This window comes from Mesocricetus auratus, unplaced genomic scaffold (assembly GCF_017639785.1).
Source record: "Mesocricetus auratus isolate SY011 unplaced genomic scaffold, BCM_Maur_2.0 Super-Scaffold_2245, whole genome shotgun sequence".
Classification (NCBI taxonomy): domain Eukaryota; kingdom Metazoa; phylum Chordata; class Mammalia; order Rodentia; family Cricetidae; genus Mesocricetus; species Mesocricetus auratus.
Genome location: NW_024429180.1, coordinates 14,917,201 through 14,933,073, shown reverse-complemented (window position 1 = coordinate 14,933,073; position 15,873 = coordinate 14,917,201).

Here is a 15,873-nt window from a genome sequence, read left to right as displayed (position 1 = left end):
CAAGTCTGAACCCGATAGGGTCCCTGCCACTACTCTAATTCTGAAAGTATCTCCCATGAATTGTTGCTGGCAATGGAAACTTGGTTTTCTCCAATGGAGCCACACTAGGTATACAAACCACTCTTAAGTTCAGTCCCCACCCCAGCAGAAGATGACCAACACTAAATGAAATGCAATGGTCTTGCTGAGGTTCCTATGTCTAACAGTGCTTTTGTCTTGGCTAGTTGTTTTTCTCTTACTCTACTTGTCCTTTGCCTGTATATCATGGTTTCTCATTTTGTGTTCTTATGAGATTTCTGCTTGCGGAGGTCTCCTGTCACTGTGTCTGTAAGTGTCTCCATGTGCTTTCTCTTTGGTTATTGATTTTCTGTGAATTTGTTTATTTTTGTATTTTTTATTTAATAATTATTTCACTGTTTTAGATGCCTGTGCTGGTTGTTTATTTTAATGAGAGAGAGCAATAAGGGTATTGATTTGTGTGGGTGGGGAGGTGCTGAGGTCCTGGGAGGAGTTGGGAGAGGTGGGACCATAATCAGATAATCAGACTACACTGTATTAAAAAATCTATTTTTAGAAAAGAACTCACAGAAAAGGAAAAAGTCAGCATCATTAAAATCTAATCAAGGTAAACAGAGGGATGACATTTGCTCTCCGAATTCTCCAGATTTTTCCAGATTCTGGGGGAAATATTCTAGGCAGAAAGAGATTAATTAATGTGTAAAATGCTTACTAAACTGACTTAAGCATACCTCATCTCTACTAGAATAATAAAATTCAAATGGGATCTAGAACAAGAAGAGCAATGGGGTTTGTTTAGCAGAAATTGTTATGAGAAAGGAGAAAGAACTGAGTAGAACAAAAAATTATGTTTTACAGCAACCTTTCCTAAAGACACCAGAAAAAAAATCATTTTCATTAGTCATTTTCTGATTCAGTATGTGATTTTCACTTGTGACAAGCTGACTCCATTGTGAATCACACAAGAGAGCAATTTATTCATGTGATTCAACAGGCTTCTGCTTGTTTTCTAAGTAGAAAACAAACATATAAATAAACACAGAATAATGATAACATAACTAAACTATGTCAAGCATAGCCTCAATTTTCAAATTTTTGTGAGTCAGATTTATGTATGTCTCTATATATCCTCTCTCTCCTCCGCCTTCTCTCTTCTTGCTCCAAAACCTGCTGTTTCACCCTCCCTTGGTCCCTCTCTATCTTCTTCCCTTGCTCCACCATTATCTCCTTCTCTGCTTCCCCCACATATATATTAAATTAAAATGGCATTTTAAGAATTTTCAACTTCATGTTGGTGAAAAATTGAAACAAATTAAGAATAAATTATGTTTCAAGTGCTGAGCTTTGATTTTGTCCTGTTTGGAGACACATCACAACACTATCCTTGTTGGGTTGAAGCAACTGTCCTCAACTTTCTCCAACCCATCCATCCATTCACCCATCTATCCATCCCTCCATTCACCAAACCACCCACCCATACCGCCTCCATCCATGCACCCATCCATTCATCCATCTAGGAATTTTTATGCCCCATACTACTCAAAACTGAGTCTTGCTAAATTGTGTTATTAATTAAATTTTAAAGATTGATGCTTACAATTTATGATTTATAATTTATTTAGATGTAATTTTAAATACACTGTCTCTACTTCTGACAAGTTATGTTGCTCTAGAGAGTACCTTGACCGATTCACTTGTTTTGCTTTTAATATATAACCGGAGATCAACTTAGTGTTCTTCTCCAGTGGTTTCCACATTAACTTTTATTGAATTTTGAAACTGTTTCACTTACTTAGGGCTCACATTCGCTTGACTATCTAACCAGGAAGTTCCTGTGTTCCTCTTGTCTCTCATCGTTTAGCATGTGCTGTTGTGGTGTACATTTGTGTGGGTTCTGGGGATCATATATATGCAGTAAGGACTTAAAACAGTAATTTTTATCTCCAGTCAGCATTCAATTTGTTAAAAATTAGTAATGTTTGAGTCAATATTTTGATGCCACTCAATCATATACAATGAAATATCAATTGGTTATTGATTTGCTGTTTAAAACTAATTATAAAACTGATAGTAAAATATACATTTCCAGCTAAAATTTATAAACTCTCTCTGTATCACCATTTCAAGAATTACCTAACATTCACAATATCTATATCAATCACTAATTGAGAAATAATTTTACTTCCTACAGTCACTAAATACAAAGTAAATATGAGCAGGGTTTTGTGATGCTGTTCACAAGTACCTTCATCAGTATAAAACCTGGCCCTGCTACAGGCTTGAATAACTTTATAGAGAAAAAGGAAGAGTAGAACCATGAGAGGATTGAAATAAGCACAGGCAGAAGGGATGACTAGCCTCCTTCCTACCTGTGGCTTCTCTGGAATGCAAGCAGTCATATATCCAGAGCATCTTTATTACTGAGTGTTTCAGTGTGTACAGATTTCTTTTTTATTAATTTTTAAAAATTTTCATTTAAATTAAAAATAATTTTATTTTAAAAACCAATCCCAGTTCCCTCTCCCTCCATTCATCCCAGTCCCCTTCCCCTTATCCATCCCAGCCTCCATCCACTCCTCAGAGAGGGTGAAGCCTCTCATGGGGGATCATCATCATTTAGGCAGGACAGTGCCCCTTCCCCATGTATCTAGGCTGAGAGAGTATCCCTCCATGGGAAATGGGTGCCCAAAGCCAATACTTGAACTAGGGATAGTTCCCTGATAGAGGCTGCATTCACTACTCAAGCACCGCAACTGACACCCACATTCAGAGGACATGGTTTGGTCCTATGCTGGTCCCCTAGCTTTCAGTTTGGGGTTGGTGAGCTTCTGCTTGCTCAGGTCAGTTGTTTCTCTGGGTTTCTCCAGCATGGTCTTGACTACTTTTCTCATCACTCCTCCCTCCTTACAACTGGATTCTCTCTCAGCTCAATGCTTAGCTCTGTGTCTCTGCTTATGCTTCCCTCAGTTACTGGATGAGAACATGAGGGGTTAGTAATCTCAAGTTTGGGGAAGAACGGAGAACAGCAAGGAAAGATATACCTTAACAAAAGGAGCCCTTATTGGCTTAACGAGAAACCTAGCACCAGGGGAATCTTGAAAACTCCACAAGGATGACCCTAATTAAGAATCAAAGCAGTAGTGTAGATGCTGCCTTAAATGCCCTTCCTCTATAAAGAGATTGATGACTACCTTAAATGACATCATAGAGCCTTCATCCAGACTTTTCTTTCAAGAGAAATATCAAAGACAGTACGATTTGGAGGTTATGATTGAAGGATATATAAAGAGCCAAAAGTATAATTCTCATAAGCTGAACTGCTATTTGTTATACTTGAAATGGTCAGAATTCAAAATGAGCTGAAGCTAACAGTGCTTTAGGTTGATGGACAATATCCCAGAGGAGGAGCAGAGCGGGAACAGTGGCTTCTCATCACACTGTTAATTATAGTCTTTGAGCGAGTCCCCTTTGGATCAAAGTATAAAAACTCCATCAGGACTTTGCTGGACCCAGATGGTTGAACGATTGAGTGACTACCATTTCTGTGCCAGATTGGCACATCCTGATACTTTTTCATCCAGGTCCATTTGAACTGAAACACTGTATATGAGGAAAAAGATTATGTCACAACATGAAAAATCAAATATGTACAAAATCTACTAGGAGTTATTACCAATATTGGGAACAGAGATAATACTCCAAATGATTAACGAAATAAATTTTCTCTATATATTTTATACTTATTAGGGAATTAGTATATTATTAGTGAATTTCATAGAAATTATAAAAATGAAATAAAATACATATACTTAAGGCTAATAGGTAATAATCTCTATAAAACATTCAAGGTATTTCTGTGATTATTCCTTTAAAATATATGAATGTTTTACATTTTCAGGATATATGGATAGTTGTTCCCACATGGGAGAATATTAAATTCATACCGAGGAATAACTGGTAAATGAAAATATTTAAAATTATCAAATTTATTTGTTTGAAATAATTAATTTAACTCTAATGTGTTTTTCAATGAGGGGTAAGCCTTTCACACAACTTTGCAGGAAAATGGATGGAACTATAAGAAATCATTCTGAGTGAGGTAACCCAGTCACAAAGAGCTTTTAAAATTGAAACAAATAGTCTAAGATATAATACTAATATTCTAAGTGGAATATTTTTATATTTTATAAAAATTAAAATTCCATAAAAATGGTACAATACACAGAGATTTTTCTCTGTGATTTCATGATGGTTTAATTTATTATATCCATAAAAATTTTAGCACAAGTTAACATTGTTTTGTTTTACTTTTACCTTTAAATGAAGTTAAATATTGTAGGCCATCATATGGTATATGTATTTATTTTTTATTTTTTGCTTTTTCGAGACAGGGTTTCTCTGTAGCTTTGGAGCATATGGTATATTTTATCTACATTAATTATTAAGATTTTATGTCTATAATACCCCTTGACATGGTGATGCCTGATAATTGGCCTTTTAATTTATTCAGTTTTCCATTTACCTTTCTTCATGGGACCTAATAGCTCTAGTAATAAATGCTTGCTTTACATTCGCTTTACATGTGTATCCAGTTTGTGGGATTCTGGGTCAGCAAAAAAGATGACTAGTATAAAATTGTAAATGCTAAGGATGCAATTTCCATGTTTGATTCCTGGTTGCTTTGTAGGAGGGACAAATGCCAGAGAGATCCATATAACGCATACTCCTTACCTTTTTCTGTGTGATTCTTTATCAATTGAGTGTTCAACATTGATAAGGAAGTAACTGATTTCTGTTCTTTGATTTTCACTTTCTTTTTTCCCATTGATATATGTTTTTATTTAAATTAGAAACATGCGTGCTTCACATGTCAATCCCAGGTCCCTCTCCCACTCCTCTTTCCATATCCCTCCACCAGCCTCCCCCAACTCCCCAACCAATCCCCACATCATTCCACAGGAAGGGTGACACCCTTCTTTGAGGGAGCTCCAGAGTCGGTCATTACATCCAGGGCAGGACCTAAGCCTTTCCACATGTGTCCAGGCTGACAGAACATCCCTCCATGTGGAATGGGCTCCCAAAGTTCATTTGTACTCCATGGTAAACACTGATCTACTATCCAAGGCCCCGGAGATTTCTGAGGCCTCCTCACTGACACTACATTCATTAAGTCTGGAACAATCCCCTGTTGGGCTCTCAGACATCAGTCTGGGGTTCAAGAGCTACCCCATTTCTGGTCAGCTGTCTTGGTGGGTTTCACCAGCATGGTCTTGACCCCTCTGATCTTCACTCCTCCATCTCTGTCACTGGGTTCCAGTAGTTCAGGTCAGTCTTTAGCTGTGGAAATCTGTCTCTGCTTCCATCAGTCACTGGATAAAGGTTCTAGGATGGCATATAAGATAGTTATCAACCTTATCATCAGGGAGAGGCTATTAATGTAGTCTCTCCACTATTGCTTAGTTTGCCACTTGGTGTTATCCTTGTATATCTCTGGAAACCTCCCTATTGTCAGCTCTCTCGTCAAAACTATAATAACTCCATCTATTATGGTATTTCTCATCCTGCTCTTCTCACTTTCAACTGATACAAAACAAATCATTTTCTAACTTGTCCTGACTGATATGGTCTTAGTTTACAAAGAAGTGAACAAATAATCATCTAGCTGAACCCCGCAATTTGTGTACATATATTCCAAAAACTTCAAACTATATTCATAAAATAATTTTAACCTATATAATGGGTTATTACTAAATGTTATTAATCAGTCAGATGAAGAGTCAGATTGTTATGTCTGCCTAAGAATTCAACGTAAAATTTATCTGTGATATGTTGATTATATGCAAATACAGAGTCCATCAGAGCTCTCTAACTCTCTGGCAGCTCCACTGAGGACATTCCCTCCCAGTTTTCTGACCTTGATGATTAATTGGTGGCTGTTGCTATCATTTAGTGACTTCCTGTACCTTGTGGAATATCTTATTTAGCCTTTCTTTTCCAACTCTTCAGTAAAACCTGTATTCTTCAGTGCCTTTCGAAAAGTTGTTGATCATGAACAAGTATTCTAATAAAATCAACTGTTTGTCAAGAACACACAGCTTAATCTTCAAAATTTAAAAATAAATCTGGTTTTCTGATACAAAGATGGAAACGCTGCATTTGCTGTCAACCTCCAACAATAATTCACTTTAGGTACATTATATCACTTCCAATTAAGAACCAGGTGTCACTAGGATGATTTGACTCTTTGCCACTCTGACTTCTATTACATACTTAGTTATTAAAATGGGTAGACATTTAATTAAGTAAATTTAATTAAAATTAGATTAATACTTTCCATGAAGTATCATCCAGATTATAGCAATTGAAGGGCAAAAGGAACTCTAACACCATCCTTAAACAGGGAGTTACCTCAATGCTCCATTTAATGAGACAGAATTAAAATTTAAAACCTATGTTCTCCTAGGAAGATATTCATACTACAATTGTATATCTCTGCAACTCTTCACAGGTTTATATGCCACTATGAATATACATAACGAAGAAATAATTTTTTTCTAAGTGAAATCAGTTTTGAGGGTTTCAGTGGTAACAATTACACACATTTATAATAATATAATTAAAATATTGCTCAATCTAATATGTAGCTGCAATTGAAGAATTATTTGTGTGATATTTGTAGCCACTATTCTTAAATAATCAGGTATGACTTTTAAGATTATCTTACAAAGGACTTATGTGAAAAGCATGGTAGCACACATCCAAAATGAGTAGTAATGATAATAATAAAAAATAATACCACATATACAAGGAAAATAAAAACCATCTAATATTCTATTAATAAACAATTGTACCATATAATAACTCACAGAATGTTTAAGTGCACAACAGGAATTGGTCATTGACCATGACCCATTTCAGAGTATTGCTTTATTTCACATCCCAAGTCATTTATAGGAGAGATGATAGAATAAGTATTAACAGAGTAAAATGCAAGACAAACAAATAATGCTAAAAATTCAGTTCTACCTACATTAACACCAATTTTTGATGTCTTTCTGTTATGTTCACTTTTGAGAATGACAAATAGTTATCAGTCTACAAATTCAAGGGTAAAGAACCCACTTTCATTAGATTATAAATTTACTATGTTTGCATAACTTTGCATAACTGGAATAAGTACTAAATTATTTCCATATAAGATAAAAGAAACAAAACCAGATTAGTTTATATAGAGTTTATATTAGAACACTTTAATAAGGATTCCTATAATAATGACATTGCTTAGTACAAATAGTATACATAAAAACTAAGACTTGAATGAACAACTTAAGGAAGTCAAGAAAATACTGAAATGAATACATTTTATTGATTTTACTCAGTAATTACTTTAAATTAATACAAAACCATAGTTCATTCAAATGTGAATACTGAAAAGAAACTGAAGTAAATCAATTTGATTCCTTTGTATAGACTTTTATCCTGTAAGGAAAAAATAAGTAACAGACTAGATATGAAGAAGACTGAAATCAAATTCAAGAGTCTACCATTCTCAGAATGTATTTAAAAACACTTAAGTGTCAAAAATACAGTTGTTTTCTTGATCTGCAACTTGCATGCCACATTATCGGAGTATTGAGATCCTAAATAGGGAGCATGGCTTACTTGCTATTGGTGGCTCATCTATTATTTCTGTTGCCTTATTATATCTATGCCATAATATATACATAACTTTCACTGAAAAGAAAAATCTATTAAATATCTAACTTCATGCTAAACAGTATTCTTTCCTCCTTTGTATCTTACTTTGGTTATTATTTATTGTCACATAAATTGCCTCTGTGGGTATGTTTGTTCTCTAGCACATGCATATATAAAATCTTTTGAGTTTATTTTATTGTACCTATATAGTTTCAAGGATGACATTTCTGCACTGGAAAACGAATGAAGAAACTCATTTCTAGAAGAGACTAATGATCCTTCTCCCAGAAGACATTGGTTACTTGTATTTCTTTGTATAGATGTGGGATTTAATGTAATTTTCCTCTTTCCATGTTAACACATGTATTGATATTACCACTTTTCCTGCCTTCTCTATGCAGCCATTTCTGAAATACAGTTTTTCACAGAAGATATGAAGTCACTTGGGCTGACAATACTCCCCACAGATGCATACACTGACAAAATTCCAAGAAACATGCATGAGACACTATTGAATTGTTTCTCTGGTAGTCCTAACGACTCAGAAAGAGATATAGATTAAAACCCCTGATTGCCTTGCAGAAGAGAGTACGTTTACATGCTGAATAGACCATACAGCACACATAAAATGCAGAACTAGAATGATTTGATCTGGATCTGACCTGAAAGCCTCTTTTCTGAGGTCTGCCTTCTATGGTTATAGAAAATACTATGCAAGGTGCCAGAGGACAAGATCAATTGAATAGTCATACCCAGCTGCAATATGCATGAATTAAAGCAATTACCAGCATGGCAAGACATATACAAAGGAGCAATAATTGGCACTCACACATTAGTGGCAAGTAACAGATGTCTACTTAAGCTTAAGACCTTCTCAACAGGAAGGGAATCATTCCTGGTACTAGAAATCTAGGTGGCCTTCCACATTAGTGAGGTCATAGACCTCAGAAAGGAATCCACTTCTACCATTTACTTAGGCCTACATGAACATACTAATTTCTAAATCTTATTCTTATACTCACATTTTTCAAAACTGGAATATTCAGTGGAAAATGAGCTTACAATTTTTTGTGTGTGAGGTTGAACTGACATGGAGAGTGCTTCAGAATATATATAAAAGGGAACAATATGTACTAAGTAAATATCATTTATCATAGTAACGTGGAAGAACCAATAAGAGTAGAATCAGTATAATTAGTAAGTACTATATTATTTTAGTCAAGATTATCAGTTATGCAGTGAGACATCTGTTTCATATTGTATTCATGAAAAATATGTTTTTCTTGTAAAAGAAGAATTAGACTGTATTGGCTTGACTCAAGTGAGTTCATCAAAAGGCAAACAAGGCATTATTGTCAACATATCTCTTCATGTGGAAATTTCCTGGCATAATATATTAACAGTTAATTTTAAGAACTATGTAATGAATCATCCTAAACAGAATTTACAATCTGATTTACCTAACATCTATTGTGATACTAAACTGTGTATACAAATTACATTTAGCAAAATGTACTGAATACTTATTCTAAATAACTAACCTAATTTTGGCTTTAGGTTTAACAGTGAAATTTTTTACATGATATAAAAATTTCAATTCAATTTAACCTTTCTATATCAACATGCATAATTCTACAACTTGCAATTTTCTCCACTATGAATAGACATTCCTAAATGCAATATATGACTTTTATTAATAAGTTATTCTACTACATATGTAAATACTTAATGATCATTTGTTATTTTATTTATATTAATCTTAAACTCATGTTACAGTGGAACTTTAAAAGTTAAGGATAAAAGTATATACTTCTGAATTTTTCATTTTAAAAATGCTATATATTAATGTTTTATTTTATTAGACCATACTTAACTCATTGTACTTTATTTTGTATCAAACACCCTAAATCCAAACAAAATCAAACTTGAAATGTATATATAATTATTCAGTTAGTAAGGGATTCAGCAATTTCAATTCAGCAGATACTAAACGAAGTCATAGAAAACACCCTTCTCTGGTACATTGAAATGAGAAGATTTATAATAGCATTCGTATGTTTTCCATGATCCTTTTGGCTAGGGTGATCTATGTGAGACTCACATGAAAATATGCAAGACTAGGTAGCAATGTAAATAATCTATGCTTCCCAGTTTTAGTAGGATGGACTATTACTTATATGGTTCACTTAAACACAATTTCCATTCCCCCAAATCAAAGGTCTACCAAAGTTTGAAATGGAGTCCAGAGTGCAAAATTTTTAACACCCCATTGAAGTTATTGTGATACAGATTGTTGGGATAGGAAGACTAAGGGAACCTGCTTTAAGCTCTCTAACAAAATGTTACATTCATCACAAACTAAAACTGTTATTAAGCAAAACAAAGCCAGAGTGCTACAGTGAGCAACATGACAGCCCAATCTAAGAAGTAAATGCAGCTATTGGTACTTAATGTACTCGACACAAATGCCTCTTAATGTAAAGAATATGGATGTCTGCCGGAAGCTGTTAGGATTAGATATTCAAATAATGCTACTCGATTTACTTGGATTTCATGCTCACCAGGTACATTCCATCCATTTGCTTTCGTATACGTTATGGATTATAATGAGAATACATGTACAGACTCAAACAATTATTCATTCTACTTAACAACTGCATTTCACACAGTAAATTCAACTTCAACTGTTTTGGGGGTATTTATTAATTCCATTGTTATGTACTGTGATGGTGTCTGATTAAATTAACCATGAGATACTGTAAGTTTGTGTTTTGAACCTACAAGGTCAACACTTGGACTCTGGAATTCAGTGAATTAAATTCAAAGTTCTGAGGCTTCTTCTTACTAACCAACTGTGCTGAACTAATAACAACTTGGTAGTAGTGATACATACATACATACATACAAAAAACAAATATGCATACATACATACATATATACATATAGCTCAGAACAACTACAGATATATTTGCCCAGGAAATTCAAAGACAATCAGAGAGGAGTAACATACAGCATTATTTGAAAAATATGTAACATTTGTTTAGATGACTGGAAGAGTATCAATTATTCATGTAATTGATGAAACAATAAAGAAAAGCCAAGCAGAAGAAAAATAGAAAACTTATGTTAGTAAACAAAAAGCCAACATATTGACTTAGAACATTTGTCAAGTTAAGGACAATGAAGAAGGAACAATAGGGAGACTTCTAATTTGATCCCTGTAATTTGATGTAGAATTATAAACTTCAAAAACACTGATATGACTACATATTCAATATAGTTCTAAGCAAATGTCTACAAAAATTTGCCGAAGAAATTCCCTAAGTTATATATGCAAAAATTAGAGAGTAAGGAATGCACTAAATGTGTTTTAAGACACTATAATTTGTCTTCATCCATATTACTAGTCTTCCATAGCAGAAATGTAATCTCCTCTAAGGATCAAGTCACTTGATATCTTCTTGATCTTTGCCCTAGGCTTATACTTTAGGTGATGGGCATACATTTGGATGAACACATAGAATATTACTGATTTTATCCTTAGTCTAATTTTAATGGGTCTACAAGAATAATAATTAATTTTTGTGTGTCTTCTAACAAATATTCATGTGATGGTTGATTTGGAGTTGCAACTTGTCTGGATTGAAGAATGACTAGAAGCTAATAATATGTTAATGTTATATTTCCTCTCACTAAGTCTTAAGTCATAGAAAAAATTAACAAAATTCTTCTTATCCTTTAACAAGAAGAGCATCTATTCCAATTTGCAGTAGTGTCTGCCCTTAATTTTAGAAACTTTGGTTTCCTGTCCACATCACTATCTACATTCCAGTCTTATAGACTTTTCTGCTAAAATCACCTGCTAATAATTTGAACAACTCCTAGGCTTAGGTGAACCTGACCTTCCAAATCCCTCCTAAATTCTTGTCATATCCTAACCAAAAATTTATACTGTAACAAAATAATCAAATATAATCCAGCATTATAATTCTACAGAAATAGCAACACTTTTGGACACAAATTTCTAATAAGTATTTGTTCTCCCTTGCTCTAACAAAATGCATAAGGATATTCACTAAAATGGAAGTGGTGATTCATTGTTCTTGAAATTTCAGATAATGGTCTACACTGCTTTTGGTGGGCCTTTAAGAAAAACAGCGCAGTATAGCAGGGTTGTGAGTGAATTAAATTCCACATTTTCATTCATTTAATGTGTAACCAGAAATAGACCACTATAACATGAATTCTTCCTGCCAACCTACTGCCAGAACCTCTCAATCCCAAATGAACATGCAGGATGCTGTAACAATTATGAAGCTGTTGGATGATTGCTATGGCTTTTTAATGACTAGCTCTGAGTTAATTATTAACCCATAATTGCTAATATATGCTTCTAACATATTTTTATAAGGTCTTATCTTACAAAGAATGCCAGACTTGTGCCCTCTCCTTCCAGAATCACATAGTGACTCCTACTCTTGACTACACTTCCCAGAATCCTCATCGACTCAGTACCATATATCTTGCTTCCCTATTTACCAACAGTGCTTTATTTATCAACCAATAAGACAACAAATACACAGAAGGACTTCCCCTATCAGATAACAAGACGAAGAGACCAAGGAAGCATAATCTTCAGGGGTATGGTTCCATGGGTTTCAGTATATCAAATTGTTTCTGTTTCCAAAATGTTCATAGTCAGTTTCAACCTTGCCATCAGACCTAGTACATAAATGTCAGTTAGGGACACTGCTGATATGGAAATCAATCCTTGATCCATTTTTCCCCATTTATTCATAATAAAATTATTCATTTTTAACTATAAAAACGTTTTACCTAAAGTTACATTTTACATGTCACAGTGTGGTAATTGAACCATATCTGTAACTTATTAATGGAATCTTTATCATGGCACATTGACTTCATCACTGGGCTCCTAGTAGTCATACTTGTTTTAGAGGCACGAGTCAGTTTTGATTTTGATTTCTAAACAATGAAGTGTCAGACGGTAAAATAAAATTGAATGTGTGATAGAATAATCAATAACCAAGAACTCTTAAGTCTTGAGTTCAAAGGAAATAGAAATAATCAAATATTAACACTAATAAAATAAATACAGCTCCCACATCCTTTATTTGTCCTCTCTTCTGACTTTGAAAATTAAACTCATAAATAAAAGAGGCACGGGAAATCATATTTTCCACAAAATCCCCAAACAACCAATGTAGAATGCATGATTGAACTTTCTGCTTACTCTAATGGGGATATTAATGAAATTGTCCCTCATTACCAAGACAAGTCAATGCTGTGATATATTGAGTTTTCCTATAATATGCTTCTCTCTTTAACACAACTGACCTTGTAACATGTCCTCTGCATCACTTTTCCTGCATTCAAAATGTACCAGCACAAAAATTCTACTAATAGCATTCAAAAATGCACCTCTAGTGGTTGGTTTTATATAATCCTGTTTTCCTAGTAGGCCTGTAAGTCTTCTCCTCAAAAGAAATTCTGAATAGTGATCCATTATTATAACATGCAAGGATCACCGAAGATATTTCTAGTGGGTAGCAGGATATGTTACTTTTAGAGAGAAAGTAAGATAACTGAAATCATTTTCACCAATTTCTACAATTTTGTTGTGTACACCTTTTATAAGTTTTACCAAATTAATATGAATATATTAGTCTTCATTTTAAACAATTATTATTTATTTTTCAATGAAAAATCTAGAAAAATAGCTCTGCTTTTGAACTTATGTGTTTAAAATGCATCACCTAAAAGTAAATAAATAATTTATAAGTTATACATACATAAGGAAAAGTGATATTGTATACATATTGCAAATGTAAAATTATCAATCTCCTAGTTTTTCCAAAAGAGCCATAAACTACTTTTCCAATTATAATATTTACTCAAGTCTTAAATTCTTAAGATTTCAAATAACCTGGATTTGACAACAGCAAACAAATGAAAGATAAATGATAACAAAATACCATGATTTTCTGTGTATTACAGTCCATCACTAACATTTATAACATTATCATGGTGTCTAATAACCCATATTATATCTGATAAAATCCCTCACATAACTTACTCATAAATGGCATGCCTAAAATATATAATTTAAACAAACTATGCTGTGGTAATATATTTTTATGATCGAATAAAGCCACTGGAGATCAGAATGCAAAGCTAGCCACAGTCATAGAAGCTGGGCAATGGTGACACAAACCTTTAATCCCAGGAGTCAGGACAGTGAGGCAGATGGATATCTGTAAGTTCCAGGTTACCTAAGGCTACATGATACTGAATCATTCTAAAAGAGAAACAGAGCTGATTCCATCAATCCCAGCACTATAGAGATATATAAGATAGAAGCAGGGCATTCAATATTCAATCTTGGACAATTACTCTCCAGCCATGTTGAGGTGAGGATCACTCCAGCCCTGGTAGAGGTGAGACCTCTCTGGTAGCTTGACTGCTTTGCTTCTCTTATCTTCACCTTGAATCACAATCTCTGTATCTTGATTTTATTATTCAGGTTATACAATGTTTTATATTTAATTTCTTATTGTAAGTAGTATTTTAACTAACTTTTTCAGTGCATGAACCACAATGTGTATATTCTTATACGCTTATAACTTTTACTTACGCTTTATGAAATCTCATGCTCAAATTAGATATGGCTGCTGAATATACTCAGCAGTATACAAATCGAACATACTCATTACTCAATTTCCCAGTTCATGTATTCTTTTACTTGCTATTTATGCAGCCACTTCTAAACAATGAAGTGTCAGACAGTAAAATAAAACTTAATGTGTGAATAGCTTGAAGCTTTCATATCTGTATGCTACAAATTTGCATATTATATGCATTATTCTTATATTTAGTAGCTAATTTAAATGGGAGTATTCTCTGATTATGTCAAATGATCACTTTTACAAATGTATTCCTTATATACTGTCTGAATTGCTACAATGAAATGCTTTGGCTTTAGGAAGGAGTCACATGGAAGACAATTACATAAAGAGGTCTGCAAAATAATAAATAGGATTATTGTTTCCCTTCCACATATGAGGATATTATTTTTAAAATATATATCAATGAGACAGCATATAGTCCATTACTATAAATGGAATTTTCTGGCATTATAATTTTAAATTTCTATTCCTTCTAACTATATATGAAAAACTTTAAGAAGACAGAACGAGAGAAATAAAAAGTCCTATTTAAAATCACTACCTAGTCCATGATATTTTTGATACTAAGTCAAATAGCCCATGGTTAAAATCTGATAAATAATAGCCGAACAAACTGCTAATTGCTTAGTAATATCAACAAAAAACAGTTCACTGGTGTATTAACTTTAACAAGTAAACAAACAAGAAACAATAACTGTATTGGAAACTCATGGGTTAAGAGCCAGATCACCATCTCCATATTTTCTCTGTTTCATATGTAGCATTTAAAAACATGAATAAGCCTTCATTAATTGTTATGCAAAGCATATTTTCCCTCTCTAGAATTATTCTGTGTCACTGTATAATCCACTTTTGAATGTTCAACTCCTCTGCTTCATTAACTCCATGTGCCTACAGTTTAATAAAGCATATGCTATCTCCATGTAGCATGTTATTTTGACCCTAAAAATATCTTAGCCCAATTGTATACTAGTATTTGAGATAAAAGAAAAGAGAACATCATTTCTCAAAATTTTATTCTCCCGTTCCTAATGCCTATGAAATGCAAAGAAAAATTGGCACTGTTCAAAATGTAAGAAAATTTATCTAGGCTGTGGTGGGACACATCTTTAATCCCACAAATCAGGAAACAGATGCAGACAGATCTCTCTAAGGTTGAGGTCATCCTGGTCTACAGAACAAGTTCCAGTATATACTCCATAGACACACAGAGAAACCCTGTCTCAAAAAACCAAAAGTTAAAACACAATTAATATGTAAATTGTTAATTATTGTGCAGTATTTTATCATCTAAAGTGTGAGAATCACATTCATTAACACTTAACATAAATATTGAATAGTTTTCTTGAAATTCTTTCTAAAGTTTTAATTTTGGGATCTTTCCATAGCACTGAAAAAAAAAGTTGAACATGTATAAATAATCTTGTTGTTTCAAGTGAAATACTAGCAG